Source organism: Eriocheir sinensis, chromosome 31, assembly GCF_024679095.1.
Source record: "Eriocheir sinensis breed Jianghai 21 chromosome 31, ASM2467909v1, whole genome shotgun sequence".
Lineage (NCBI taxonomy): Eukaryota > Metazoa > Arthropoda > Malacostraca > Decapoda > Varunidae > Eriocheir > Eriocheir sinensis.
Genome location: NC_066539.1, coordinates 10,863,741 through 10,878,740, shown reverse-complemented (window position 1 = coordinate 10,878,740; position 15,000 = coordinate 10,863,741). Strand labels below are relative to the sequence as shown.

Below are 15,000 nucleotides of genomic sequence, written 5' to 3'. Positions count from 1 at the left end.
TATCAAGGCTCCTCGTGGCTCGTGGGGTAAATAAGGCCAAGACTCGTGCCTGCAGCAACAGTACGGAGGCAGGAAAACTGGGTCAAGGCGATGCTCTTTCCTCTGCAAGTTCTACCCGGAGCAGGATTTGGGTGCGTGTTTTGTATGGCTGTCTTTCCCTTCCCTCAATCCCTTCAACACTTCTCAACGTTACTGCGATATTCTGGAGGGAGAACTTTGGGTGCGTGTGTGTATGGCTGTCTTTCCCTTCCTTCAATCCCTTCAGCATCTTTCAACGGTATACTGTGGCGTTTTGGAGGGAGCATTGGATCAAGGCGATGCTCTTTCCTTTGCAAGTTCTACCCGGAGCGAGATACTGAGCAGTCGATGGCTTGAGGGCGTATGTGTATGGCTGTCTTTCCCCGTTCCTTCAATCCCTTCAGCGTTGCTACGACATTCTGGAAGGAAAACTGGGTCAAGGCGATGCGATTCCCTTTGCAAGTTCAACCCGGGGCAAGAAAGTATTGGGCGGTCGATGGCTTGTGTAAGAGTGCGTGTCTGTCTTTCCTCCGTTCCTTCAGTCCCTTGAATTCACGAGGTTCTGGTATGCTTCTTAACGTTATGCTCTTTTCTATGCAAGTTCTACCCGGAGCAAGAAGATATGGGGCTGTCAGTGGCATAAGTGTGAGTGAATGTATGTCTGTCTTTCCCTTACTTCAGTCCCATCTTCGTACGAGGCTCTATTGCACTCCTCAACGTTGCTATGACATTTCAGAAGTGCGTATATGTGTTTGTGTGTGTGTGTGTAGCAACGGGCCGAGATAGGTCACCGAGAGAGGCTGTAGTGCCGCTTTGTGTCGGATGTGGGTCACCGCAGCCGAGAGAGAGAGAGAGAGGGAGAGAGGAAGAGGTAGAGGAGGAGGAGGCTTGAGACGGGAAGGGAGGTGACGGCAGAGGGAGGGGGAAGTCTTGGGGCGGGCGGGAACCTGTGCATTCTTGACCCTCGCTCCTCTGGTCCCTCCCTGCGTCAACGGATCTCAAGTAACATTATGGGACCGTATGTAAGGGAAGGGCGGGAAGGGTGAGTGAAGGATGGTGGTGCTGGGTGAAGGATGGAATGAAGGAATGGGTGGGCAAGGATGAGGTGGGTGTAGATAAGAACGAATGGAGGAATGGGGAGGTAAGGAGAAGATAAGGAAATAATGTAAGGATGTTAGGAATTGAGGAGTAAGGATATGGTTGAAGGATGAAATGGAGGAATTGAGGGAGATCGAGGAGTAAGGAGATGGTGGCTGGGGATAAGGAGGAAGGGAGCAGGAAAGAAGAAAAGGGGGAGGGAGGAGGAACATAGGAAAGGAGGAAAGAAAGGATGGAGAGAGAAGGGAGATGGGAGGGAGGAAGGAGGAAGATGGGAAAGGGGAAAGAGAAGAAAGGAGGGAGGGAAGGAGGAGGAAGAGGGAAAGACGGGAAAGAAGAAAGAAGGAAGGGAGGAGGAAAATGGGAAGGGGGAAAAGAAGAAAGGGAGGAAGGGTGGAGGAAGATGTGAATGGAGGAAAGAAGAAAGGAAGAAGGGAGCAGGAGAAAGAGGAAAAGAGGAGGAATAAATAGAAAATGAAGAAGAGGAGGTGGTTGTAGCGAGATAGGGAATTAATTTAACGATGTAGGAAGGAGTGATATAAGAAGTAGAAGGGATGGTGTAACGCCCGTGTCTCAGCGTGTGTGTGTGTGTGTGTGTGTGTGTGTGTGTGTGTGTTGACCCCCCTCCTGCAGGTCGTCGTGTGGCCCTGATCCCCGACACCACCTCAGCCTCCGACCCAACTTGCTTTCCTTGCTTTCCTTGTCTCGCTGCGGGACGTCGAGAGAGAGAGAGAGAGAGAGAGAGAGAGAGAGAGAGAGAGAGAGAGAGAGAGAGAGAGAGAGAGAGAGAGAGAGATGACATTGATAAGAAGTACAGGTGAAAATAAGAGGAGAAAGAAGAGGAGACGGAGGAGGAGGAAGAGGAGGTGGAGGAGGAGACTGCAAGCAAAATATAAAAAAAAAAGGCATCAGACAAAGTGCGAAACGCTGTAAACATTTAAAAGATAACAAAGATAAGAAGAACATGAGGAGAAGGAGGAGGAGGAGGAGGAGGAGAAGGAGGAGGAGGAGGATGACAAGCGGAGACAAATTAAAGTCTTAGGCCGCGAACGACACAAGTACATAAACACAAAGATGAGGGAGATAAGAAGGGGAGAGGAGGAAGGGAGGAGAAGGGAAGGGTAGGGAAGGAGGATAAGGAAGGGAAGGGAGATGAAGGAAAGAGGAGGGTAGGGAAGGAAAGGAAAGGGAAGAAGAGGAGGGGCTGGTAAGGTAAGGGAAGGGAGGTGGGGAAGGAAAGGGAAGGGAAGGGAAGGGAAGGGTAGGGAAGAAGGATAGGGAAGGAAAGGGAATGGAGGAGAAGGGAAGGGAAGGAAAGGCTGAAGAGGAGGGTAGGGAAGAGGAGGAGGGGCCGGTAAGGGAAGGGAAGGGAGGTAGGGAAGGGAAGGGAAAGGAGGAGGAGGAGGAGGAGGAGGAGGAGGAGGAGGAAAAGGAAGGAAAGGTAAATGAAGACGGGTCCGGAATGAGACAGACGAGTAAGCAGATAAGAAAAGGGAGATGATGTTGATGGAGAAAGATAGAGAAAAGAGATGATGGAGGGAAGAAAAGTACATTATAACTTTGGGAGTGAAAACGAAGCCACGAAACACACGGAAAAGAAGAGCATGATGTTAATAAGGAGAAGGAGAGGAAGATGAACAATGACAACAACAAGAACAAGTAGAACATAGTAAAAATAACGAGAGAAGGAGAAAGACGATGAAGAAGAAAAGAAAGAAAAGACGGCAAAAGAAGACAAAAATAAAAAAGAAGGCAAAAAAAACACAGAACATAAAAAAAAAGGTAGACGATAAAGAAGAAAAAAACAAGAGAAGACGAGAGGAACAACGACAACAAAAAAGAGAAAAGAATAAGAAGATGATAAGGAAGAAGAAAAAAAGGAAGAAAGAAAAAAGTAAACAGATAATAAAAGAAGAAAGTAACGAAAACGACACAAAGAAGAGAAATATTAAGGTGATGAAAAAAAGAAAGAAGGAAGAAAGAAAGAGGGAAAAGGGTGAACAGAAGAGAAAGAAAAAGAAGATGGAGAGAGAACGACAACAAAGGAGAGAAAGATGATGATGATGATGATGACAAGGAGAAGGAAAAGAAGGAGGAAAAAGAAAAAAAGGAAAATAAAGAAAATAAAACAACAACAAGGAAGAGAAAGGTTATGACGACAATGAGGATGAGAAGGAAGAACGAAGAGAGAAAGAAAAGTATAAGCTGAACAGAAAGAAGAAAAAGAGGAAGAACCGGCAGCCACATTGTCCCCTGTAACTCATCCTAAATCTCAGGGTGAACACACACACACACACACACACACACACACACACACACACACACACACACACACACACACACACAGAAGCGCCAACTCACGATGCTTAATGGCACCACATCGTCTCAGGGCTCCGTTAGCAAGGTGAAGGGTGGCTGTTAGGCTCCTTCGTAAAACCACAAAACTTGAGCGTATAGAATGTATCAGTGAGAGTGACCGTAAGCGTAATACATGTAACAGTAAGGGTAACAGTAGTAATCATGTCAGTTTGGAAGATTTCATTCGTTTATGACACCGAAAACTTGGGTGCAGAATGTAATAGTGTGTTGGTAAGAGTAATTTGTAGGAATAAGAGTAATAGTAACAGTAGTAATGTTCATATGTCATAGTGTTTTCTCTGTTGTCGATGTTTGTTGTTTCTTCTTCTTCTTTCTTTTTTGTTTGTCTTTTTTTCTTCTTTTCTCCTCCTTTTCATCGTCAAAATCCTTCGCTTCTTTGTTGTTGTCGTCGTCATTCGTCTTCTGGTGTTTTTTTTCCTTTTCATCGTCTACTTTTTTTTTTCTTTTTTTTTCTTTGATGCTCTGTGTTTTTTCTTCTCTTTTCTTTCTTGGTAGTCACATTGTCTTCTTTTTCCGTCTTTTCTTCTTTTTCATCGTCTTCATCGTATCGGTTAAGAAGATTCCATCCGTCTATAATACCGCAAAACTTGTGTAGAATATGAGAGTATGAATGTTACCTATCAGTGTTGGTATTAAGAAGCACCGTAGCCAGATTATCGTACTCAGAGCACAGTATTTACCGGTTTCTGACGCCTAACTATTGCCAAGAAACATCAGGATCTAACTCTTAACGACAACTATAAATGAGTTTCGTTATTGGAGCCCAGAAGACAGTTTAGGAGTAAGAAGTCGGGAAATATAATCTGCTGAGTACGACAATCTGGCACCGTTGTTAAGACCCACCGTCCCTACACTAAACCAGAAGACCTCACTGTATTATGTAAGTGTGATAATATGAGTAAAAATAATGATAATTGCTGTGAATACGACTCTCTCCTAGTTCGCAATACAACAGAACCTCGGCGTAGGAATGTAGGCTAATATTGTAATAGTAATAATTAGGATAATGTCGTTGTTAAGAAGACTCCATTATCTCGCAATACTGTATAGAAAGGTTCAGTATACAGTTTAATAATGTAAGGAAGGAAGTAATAATAGAGTAACAGTGATAATCGTTGTTAAGAAGACAAATTTTTCTTTTTACAGGAAAGGAAGAAAGCAGCTCAAGGACAAAAACAAAAACAAAAGAAGTCCACTAAGCATAAAGTAAGTAGAGTTAACAGTAAATAAGTAGTAAAGTAGTAGATAAGTAAACAGTAAAGAAAATAGACCTGAGTGGCCAGAAGTAAGGGTCAGGACTGTATTCTGAAACACGTCATCGCCCAACCCCACACTTTCAACAAGGCTTTCGTCGTAGTTTTGGGGCATTTCCAGGGGTAGTTTTATGCCCCTGGTGGTAGTCTGATCCTTCCTCTGTTCGTTGGACCTAAAGAAACACTCATTAGAACCCGACTGATCTACTTTTCGGGCCTTTGGAAATAATTGGTATGGGAGACTGAAGTGTTTGAGAATACCTGTCTCAGTCTCGTCCACTATCCACTACAAAACCTCGGTGTAGAATGTAATAGTTTAATAATAATAGTGATAGTAATAGCTGTTGCTCTTCTAAAGGCTCTCCAATCCTACACAATACTGGAGAATTTGTGTAGAATGTTTCTCCACACAATCCTACACAATACTGGAGAATTTGTGTAGAATGTAATATTGTAACAGTACCTAATAGTAGAAAAAAAATTATAGCTATCAAAAAAATCCATTCCTCCACAGTACTTTTTTATATAGGAATAGAGGCACCTACACAATACTGGAGAATTTGTGTTGAATGTAATAGTGTATAATAATAGTATAAAAAAATGATAGCTGTTAAAAAAATCCATTCCTCCACAGTACTTTTTTATATAGGAATAGAGGCACCTACACAATACTGGAGAATTTGTGTAGAATGTAATAGTGTAATAATAATAGTATAAAAAAATGATAGCTGTTAAAAAAATCCATTCCTCCACAGTACTTTTTTATATAGGAATAGAGGCACCTCAAAATGAACCCCAAAAAGCCCGTTGGCGATACTCTTGCAAATACCTGAGAATATAATAATGTAATGATAGTAACTGACCCCTCTTTCGGCCTCCTCCTTGGATTCTTTTTAGGAGCAGCGAGTAGCGGGCTTTTTTTTATTATTGTTTCCTTTTTTTGTGCCCTTGAGCTGTCTCCTTCGTTGTAAAGAGGAAAAAGGGTAACACGCAATGATTGTTTTTTAGAAGACTCCCAGTACCTCAAAACCTCCGTGTAGGATGTAACAGGTAACAGTGAGAGTAATACCCGCGTGATCATGTAAAAGTGTTTCGTCTCCTTTGCTGTAAAAAAAAAAAAGTAATACGTAAAGATTGTTTTTCAGAAGACTCCCAGTACCTCAAAACCTCCGTGTAGGATGTAACAGTGCAATGGTAACAGTGAGAGTAATGACAGGTTGATCATAAGAGTGTTTCGTCATCTTCACGCCGTAATCTTAATCCTGGATGACGCTCGTGAATTTTTGCTCCTTTTTTTCTGCCGTGAGATAAGCTCCTCAGGATGTGTCGCTGATGTTTGCATTCCTGGGTGCTTTTTCTGTGTTTATGGTTCAGATATTTTGCTGTTTTTATCTACTCGTTCCTATTTTGTTTTATTCTTTGTTATTTTTTTTTTCTAAAGTGGGGGGAATCGCAGGGAGACAGGCTGAAGACGAGGCATCACATTTTTTTTTTTTTTTTTTTTTTTTTTTTTTTTTTTTTACAGCGGAGGAGTCAGTTCTAGGGCATAAAAAGATGGAAACAAATGTGGAAAAAAAAAATCCCACTACTCACTGCTCCTAAAAAGAGTTAGAGGAGTGGCCGAAAGATAGGTCAATTTCGGAAGGAGAGGTGTCCTTCTTTTTATTATGATTATTATTACTGTTATTATTCTTCATTATTTAGTTATTTTATGGTTTCAATCGTACTTCATTAGTCTTATTCAGCTGCCATTAAACTCTCATTCACCGTCTTATTCGGAGGTCTGTGATTTTCTTCATTTTTTCTATCATTATAATATCTTCCTTATTTTCAATCGTCATTCATTATGTCTATTCAAATTCAATTATATTTTTATTCAACCTTCATATTGTGTAATCGTTTACTTATATCCTTATCATTATTTTTCCTTATCTTATGTTAATGTTATTGCGGGGTTGTTGTTGTTGTTGTTTTGCCGTTGTTGGTTGTTGGTATTGCAGTTTAGCTTTATCCTCATATTTCTTCTACAACTATTTATTATTATTAGTAGTAGTATTTTTTATAGTAGTAGTAGTAGTACTCTTCCTCCTCCCCCTCCTCCTGCTACTACTACTACTACTATTACTACTACTAATACTAATACTGATACTAATACTAATACTATTCAAGCACCCCTCTAACTCGACGAATCCCCATCACCAACAATACCAACTTCAGCGTTCATTCAACTTCCCACAGACTTCATTCCATTCACCTTTTGTTCCTATTCCGCTCGCTCGTTCCTCCTCTTATCCTCCACTCTCTTTCCACGACTTCGTTTCTCCTTTCCATTCACCTCTTTTTCACGCGTTCGTTCCTCCTCTTATGTCCTCCACTCACGGACTGAAATATGCGATGTACGATTAGCCGACCGCTCTTTTTGTGTTCCTCTCCCCTCCTCCTTTTTGCCTCATTAAAGCCGCGAGCCTCCACGAGACAGCAGCCGCCCGTCACGTACCTAATGAGCGGACACACAAAGGTTAACACAAATAAATTCAGGTCTGGCGGAGCAAAAAAATAAATAAATAAGATGAAATAAAAGGAGCGAAATAGCTTTACTTTTTGGGGGGGATATCATCTTCGTGGCGTCTCTCATCTCTTCTCTTCCTCTTTGTTTTTTGTTTGTTGGTTTGTTTTTGTTTTTTGTTTGTAAGGCAACACACTCTGAAAAGGTCGTTGAACTGAACTGAGAAGAGGGTGAGGCTTGCTGCTGTTGTTGTTGTTGTTGTTAATGGGGTGTAGCTTCCTCTTCTTTTTCTTCATCATCATCATCCTCTTCTTCTTCTTCTTCCTCTTCTTCTTTTTATTATTATTATTACTGTTATTATTTTTCACTATTATTCTCGCTCTCACTCTTACACACACACACACACACACACACACACACACACACACACACACACACACACACACACACACACACACACACACCCCCCTCCCTCCCTCACACAATTCCCTTCCCCCCCTCACTCCCCAACCCCCCTCTCCCAACCCCCCTCACCCCACCTCCCAAAATCCCTAAAGACGAGATCAAATGCCATGGTCGTCACGTATCCCCCCCTCCCTTTCCCCTCCCCCCTCGCCCCCCCTGAGCCCCCTGCCGCTATGTGACCTCTGCCCCCTGACCTAGCGTGACCCCGTGCCTTCACCCCGCGCCGAGGCCTCCGCTTCCCGCACCTCCTCCTCGTCTTCTTTATCATTGCGAACCTGAACTGTGAGAGACGCGGCCGCATTTTTTCCCTCGCTTTGCTGTCTCCTGGCTCGCCGTCTCTGTTATTATTTCAACATTTTTTCACACATTTGTCTCCTGTTCCTTTCCCTTTCATCGTCATTTTCTTGTTCACCTCTGTTTCTTTTCTTTCTCTATCTCTATTTCTCTTTCTTTCAAACCTTACCTCCATCGTTCTTTCTAATACATTCCTTTTTCCGTTCATTTATTTTTCCCTTTTCTTTCTTTCAAACCTTACCTCCATCATTCTTTCTAATACATTCCTTTTTCCGTTCATTTATTTTTCCCTTTTCTTTCTTTTAAACCTTACCTCCATCATTCTTTCTAATACATTCCTTTTTCCGTTCATTTATTTTTCCCTTTTCTTTCTTTTAAACCTTACCTCCATCATTCTTTCTAATACATTCCTTTTTCCGTTCATTTATTTTTCCCTTTTCTTTCTTTCAAACCTTACCTCCATCATTCTTTCTAATACATTCCTTTTTCCGTTCATTTATTTTTCCCTTTTCTTTCTTTTAAACCTTACTTCCATCATTCTTTCTAATACATTCCTTTTTCCGTTCATTTATTTTTCCCTTTTCTTTCTTTTAAACCTTACCTCCATCGTTCTTTCTAATACATTCCTTTTTCCGTTCATTTATTTTTCCCTTTTCTTTCTTTTAAACCTTACCTCCATCATTCTTTCTAATACATTCCTTTTCCCGTTAATTTATTTTTCCCATCATCTTCATCCCCATTCTTGTTCACTTCTATTCGCTCTCTTTCTTTCTCTATCTCCTTCTCTCTCAAACCCCATTTTCCAGTCTTTTTTTTTTTTCCTTCATTGTCTTCTGTCTCGACGTTATTATTATTTCCTCATTTTCTCACATTTTCTCACACATTCCTTTCACCTTCATCCTCATCCTGATCCTCATCCTGTCTTGCTTACTTCCATTTCTTCTATTTTTTTCTCTTTTTTTTTCTTTCTTTCTCACCCCACACTTATTTGTCCTTTTTCACTTATTTTTCCTTTTGTCTTTATCTCCATTCTTGTTCATTACTATTCCCTCTCTTTCTTTCTCTATCTCCTCTCAAGCTATTTTCCAGTCTCATTTCTTCCTCATTTTCTCATACATTCCATTTCCCTTTCCTTTATCTCTTCATTTGCATCCTATTCCTACTAATGTCAGTGTCCTCATTCTCTTTTTATCCCTCATTCTTAATCTCCCTCACACTGTATCGTCTCATTTCCCGTCCTCCTCCTTTTCCTCATTCCCCCAAACCATGATTTCGTTACATTCTCTGTCCTCTTCCTCTCCTCCTCATTTTCCCTTCCCATTGTTTCTTCACACCCTCAAGCCTTCAGTTTCTTGTCCGTATACCACAGTCCTCCTTCTCCTTCTCCTCCTCCTCCTACTCCCTCCCCCACCAGCACCCCTCATGCATCTCCCCCACCCCCACTCATTCATTCGTTCCCTCATTCTCATTCATCCTCTTTCATTTCGTTCTCTCAGTCTTCACTCTATTCTTCATCATATCAGTTTTCGATTCCCAACTCTCGTTCTTCCTCCTTTATTTGTTCCAATCACTCTCTTCTCTCCATCCTTTCTTTCCTTATTCCTTTCCTCCTTATCACTCCTTCCTTTCATACTCCTGCCCAATTTCCTCATTCTTTATCATTGTCTTGTCCTTTCCCTTTCCCTTCATTCCTTCTCTTCATTCCATCTCCATTCCCTCTCCTTTTCTCTATCCTTTAAATTCTTTCCTCATTCCATTCCTCCTTTCCAATCACTCCTTCCTTTCATACTCCTGCCCAATTTCCTCATTCTTTATCATTGCCTCGTCTTTTTCCTTTCCCTTCATTCCTTCTCTTCATTCCATCTCCATTCCCTCTCCTTCTCTCTATCCTTTCTTTCCTCATTCCATTCCTCCTTTCCCATCACTCCTTTCTTTCACATTCTTGCCCAATTCTTTCATTTTTTTCATTGTTGCCTCGCCCTATTCCTTTTCCTTCATTCCTTCCCTTCTTTCTCTCCCCTCACCTTCTCTTTCTCCCCATTCATTCACCGTTCCTTTCACCCCCTTCTCTCCTCTCCCCTTCCCACGTTCTCCCCATCCCTCACTTTCCCCTTCACTCCTCTTCCTCTATCCCTCTTCCCATTTTTCCAGTCATTCAAATCCATGCACTTTCCCTTCACTCTCCTTCCTTCCCTTCATCTTCCCACTCTCTTTCTTATCTCTTCTCTCCTATCTCCTTTCCTTTAACATATTCTCGTATTTATTCTTTCTCTCCCCATCTCCTTCCTTCCTTCCTTCCTTCACTCTCCTCTTCATACTAAGTTATTTGCCTGTATTCCGTTCTTTTCCCACTCCTCCTCCTCTTCCTCCTTCTTCTCCTCCTCCTCCTCATCCTCCTCCTTCTCTTTTCTTCATCCCTTCCCTCTCATTTCCTCCCCCGCCACCCATCACCTTTTTTTTTTTAGGAGACTGTGCAATACGCCCTCATTTCAACATCTGCGCCCCCCTCTTCCTCCTCTCTCCCTCCCTCTCCCTCCCTCCCTCCGTTCCTCCATTCTCCCTTTCCGCCCTCCCTCCGTCGTCTACCGCCGATATTTTTCCTCCCGTCCTCATTTCTCTCTTCCCGTTATTTTTTCTCCACTCTTTCTCTTTATCTATCTATCTATCTATCTATCTATCTATCACGCAAAAACTAGAAATCAGAAAAAAAATTATATGCTACATTCTTTTCAGTCAAGCCCAAGTATTGTGAAAGAAAAAATAATAGCTTGGATTTCTTTTCTATTGTCTTTCCTTCTAATTCAGCAATAAACGCGACTCAGCCGTGTCTGTGTCTTGAAGAAATAAAAGATACACGCAAGGCTCCAATTCCCACCCGCTAAATAACTCTATGGGCGCCAACGGTACACCTTAATTAAAAAAAGGTGTATAGACAGGTAGACAGGAACAATTGGCTATAGTATTTTTTTTGTGCTTTAGGAATTTGGCTTTTGTTTTTGGTGAAGGGAAGGGAGAAGAGGAAGGGAAAGGAGGAGGAGGAGGAGGAGGAGGAGGAGGAGGTGTCAGGTATACGTATAGGGATATCTTTCATGCCTTAAAGAGTATCAATAAGTAGTAGAGTATTTTTTTCCCCTGACATGAGTACTAATTAGAATGGTGCGTACGAATTGGCACCCACGCGGCAGCAACCCCAAAGATGCAAGAAAGTTCACCATCATCACCACCACCACCATCACCACCACCGTCACCACCACCACCGTCACCACTACTGTCACCACCACCTCCCTCACCCCTGCGCCTCCTGTCTTGTTAGCGGTGACATAACTTCCAGTGTCTCCCTCCCTTGCGGTCACTGTACAGCTGCTCCCCTTGACCCCCTGCCCGCTACGCCCCGCCTATATATGGACAGTCCGCCCACACAGTCACCGCCGCCGCATGACACACACACCGCCATGAAAACGGCCTGCAAGCCTAAACATGGACCTTCAGAGCACGGGTCGCGAAAGGCAAATATCGGATCGCCATTTCTTTACCTGTGCCGTAAGAGAAATCATAGTAATAAGTAAATCATAAGACACCTAATGGCGGGAGATTCACTGCTGTCTAGGGGCTTCAAACTGGGTATTGAGAAAGGTAAAGCGTGTGGCAGCGGTGGCCAGTGTGACATCCGGGCTATCACAGTTTACCCTCCACAGGTTTCCCCAGGTACCCATTTATCGACCAGACTGATAGAGAGGTAACCACGCTAACCACTGCACCACGGAGGAGCTAATGAGAAAGGCTTGAAATATAACTAGGTCGCTGAATGAAAAGTTTGAAGACCACTGAACAAAAATATGCGTCATGTACAGTTTGCAGCAGCGTCCATGTTCCTTTGTGTCATGCCTAAAGTGGCCCATGGTTTTGTTGGGCAGTTGTATACCCGTGTAAGTAGGGTTGTGTCAAGGGTTGTGTACGCTACAAACAAACCTTGCATTTGGCGGACACTCAACAGACGGGGAGTGTTTTCCTGCTCCCGGCCTGACCTACTCCCCTCCCCCACTCCACCTCCTCCACCTCCACCTCCGCCGCCATTTATGTCTCCCGCTGCTCCATGTCGTAAACAGTTCAAAGCACGAAACAAGATTTGAAGAAGAAAGAGAAGAAGAAGAAGAAAAATAAAAGGAAAGAAGTAGAAGTAAAAGAAGAAGAAGAAGAAGAAGAAGAAGAAGAAGAAGAAAAAAAAGAAAAAAAAAGATGGAGAATGATAATTGTAACTCTTTCCTGTTTAATAGAAGCGTGTCACTTCCATTATATTTGGGCCAGAATTTTATCCGCCATCTCTTATCTGCCATCTTCCATTCCTCCTCCTCCTCCTCCTCCTCCTCCTCATTCACCTTCTGACCTTTGTTTAAGTGATACAAACATCATTTTCCTGACCCCCTTCCACCACCCACCTTCCCCTGCCATTCCCCCATCCTCAGAGCGCGCCACCCTGCTGCTCCGGGCTCGTGTGTACGCCAAACACGCCCTTGTTCTGATGTATAGTCAACAAACTCTGTGTTCTTTCATCTCTTTGTCTAAGGTGTCCCCTTGGAGCACACGTCGGGCAGCTGTCTCCCTTCCGTGACCCTGTGGCAAGCTCTTACACGAGTAGTCAGTCCCACAACTTCCCTGCACCTTATCTCCCTCTCAATCATTTCCCCGTATATCTTTACTTCCTGTGTTCACTTTCAGCAGATTCCACAGCTGCATCCCTTCCATAGCCACGCGCCGTAACCTCGTATAGACAATCCCACACCTATCTGCCCCTTCCCCCTCATCCTTAAACACCCTCACCATCGTTTGAGTCCGTGTTGTCCTGTCTCCATGTTTACTTTCAGCCAGCTTAGTCTTCACGTATGTGCCGTTCCGTCCCGCACTTATCAGCCCCTTCCCCCATCATCCTTATTCTCCCTCGCCATCAATTCCTCGCATCTGAGTCTGAGCCCGTGTTGTCCCGTCTCCATAATATACTTTCATCCAACTATGTCTTCATGTCGTGGGTATTTTCTACGTGTTAGGCACCTGTGAAGAAAAGACCTTACATGCAGGAGCAGTAAGTAGCGGGCTTTTTTTTTATATATTTTTCTTTACGCCCTTGAACTGTTTCCTTAGCTGTAAAAAAAAAGAAAAGGAAAGAAGGCTTGATCCCCCACGGCTGCATCGCGTGACCCCCCCTCCCCCCTCTCCCCCCCCCCCCCACACCCACCCACACACACGCTACCATTACCATATTTTTAACCAGTCCTCCCTTGTTTGAAACGCTGCTGCATACCGAAGTTAGTCTGGTGAACTATTCTTAAGCCTCGTTTCAAATAGGATATATCTGTTAATTATTGCTGTTCTAGGCTGTATTTAAAGTGGTATCCATATATTGTGAAAGGTTAGTGGCTTCATAATACGGGACCTATAAGTGGGTGCCCAGCAGATGATGATGATGATGATGATGAGATGAAGAATTGTAACTGTCTTCTTCCTTTGTATAAGCGTGTCACTTCCATTATATTTGGGGCAGAATTTTACCACCCATCTCTATCTCCCATCTTCCTCCCTCTTCCTCCTCCTCCTCCTCCTCCTCCTCTTCACCAAGCCCTTTGTTCAAGTGATATATGGTATGCGTTCCGTTTCTTTATTTCCTCTTCCTATCTCCTCGCCGCCACCCTTCGCCTCCTCCTCCTCCTCCTCCTCCTCAGATGTAGGTCAGCACACTCACCAGTCTCAGTGTCGGTCTGTCTCCTTGGTGATTGGACGTTGCCTCTCTACACACACACACACACACACACACACACACACACACACACACACATTTTGGGGATTGGATAAATGGATGCAGTGTGTGTGTGTGTGTGTGTGTGTGTGTGTGTGTGTGTGTGTGTCACGGGGCCCCCACAGGTAACGGAGGATAACACACGATGCTCAGACGGGTTTTTTCAAGGATGCTGTGAACATTCTCCCTAACCTCCTCCTCCTCCTCCTCCTCCTCCTCCTCCTCCTTCTCCTCCTTTCCACCCCATGTTTCTTTTTTTCTTCTTCATTGTCTTTTTTCTTCCTCATCTTTCCCATCCTTCTAAGTATTATTTTTCATCTTTTCTCCATAATTTTGTTCCTCTTTTCTCGTTAATTTCCTGTTCTCCATCTTCTTCCCATCTTCTTTTTATTATTAATCTTGTTCTTCCTCCTCGTCCGGGTCTGCTTCCTCTTCTTCTTCTTCTCCTCCTCCTTCCCCTTCAGTTCCTTCTCCACTCCTCTTCCCGACCTTCCTCTCCTTTCGTGTTTTCACATTCCTGTTCTTTTTTTCTTCTCGTTTAAAGCCCACCTGTTATTACTCTTTCTCCTTACCTACTTTATTTCTTCTTACCCACATATTCTACTTCCCCACATGTCCTAACCTACATATCTTTATTACCTACATATTATTCGTACCTACAAATTCGTACCTTATGGCTTCTTACCTGTTTGATTCACGTGTTCTTTCTATTACATATATTTTCTAACTCTATGTCTGCTGCAAGTCTCTTTGTTATGCCATTCCTTTCGTTAAACCCTCCTCTCTAAGACGTTTATTTATTAAGAGAGTTGCCCCTTACATATAGTTTCTAACTCTGTCTGCTGCAAGTCTCTCTGTTATGTCATTCCCTCCGTTAAAATTTCTCTAAGACATTTATTAAGAGAGTTTTCCCCCCTTCCCCCGTTTTCTTTGGCGTATGGCTGTCATGTTGTTAATCCGTCTTTTATTTTTTGTAGTGTTGCTTTAGGGAATGATGAAGGAAGTAAAGAATAAAATAAAATAAAAAAGTTAAATAGTGAATCTTTTTGTTCCCACTCCTTAATTCGCCTCCTCATCATCATCATCCTCATCGTCCTCGTCCTCTTCCTCCTTCTTATCCTCCTCCTCGTTGTCCTCGTCCTCCTTCTCCTCCTCCTCCTCCTCCTCCTCTTTTACGAACTCACGAAGAAATACAAGGA

The 15,000-nt window shown here is 43.1% G+C and overlaps 1 protein-coding gene across 3 annotated transcripts in view; it reads left to right on the top strand.

Annotated features, from left to right (window-relative positions):
• Positions 1-15,000, top strand: part of LOC127005916 (uncharacterized) — a 150,781-nt gene that overhangs the window by 104,720 nt on the left and 31,061 nt on the right. For 2 of the 3 annotated variants that reach the window (XM_050875310.1, XM_050875311.1), the window contains one exon: positions 4,642-4,701. The exons of the other annotated variant lie outside the window; for it this stretch is intronic. The gene's annotated coding sequence lies outside the window, so the exon portion shown is untranslated. The remainder of the gene's footprint in view (positions 1-4,641; positions 4,702-15,000) is intronic. 3 annotated transcript variants of the gene reach the window in all.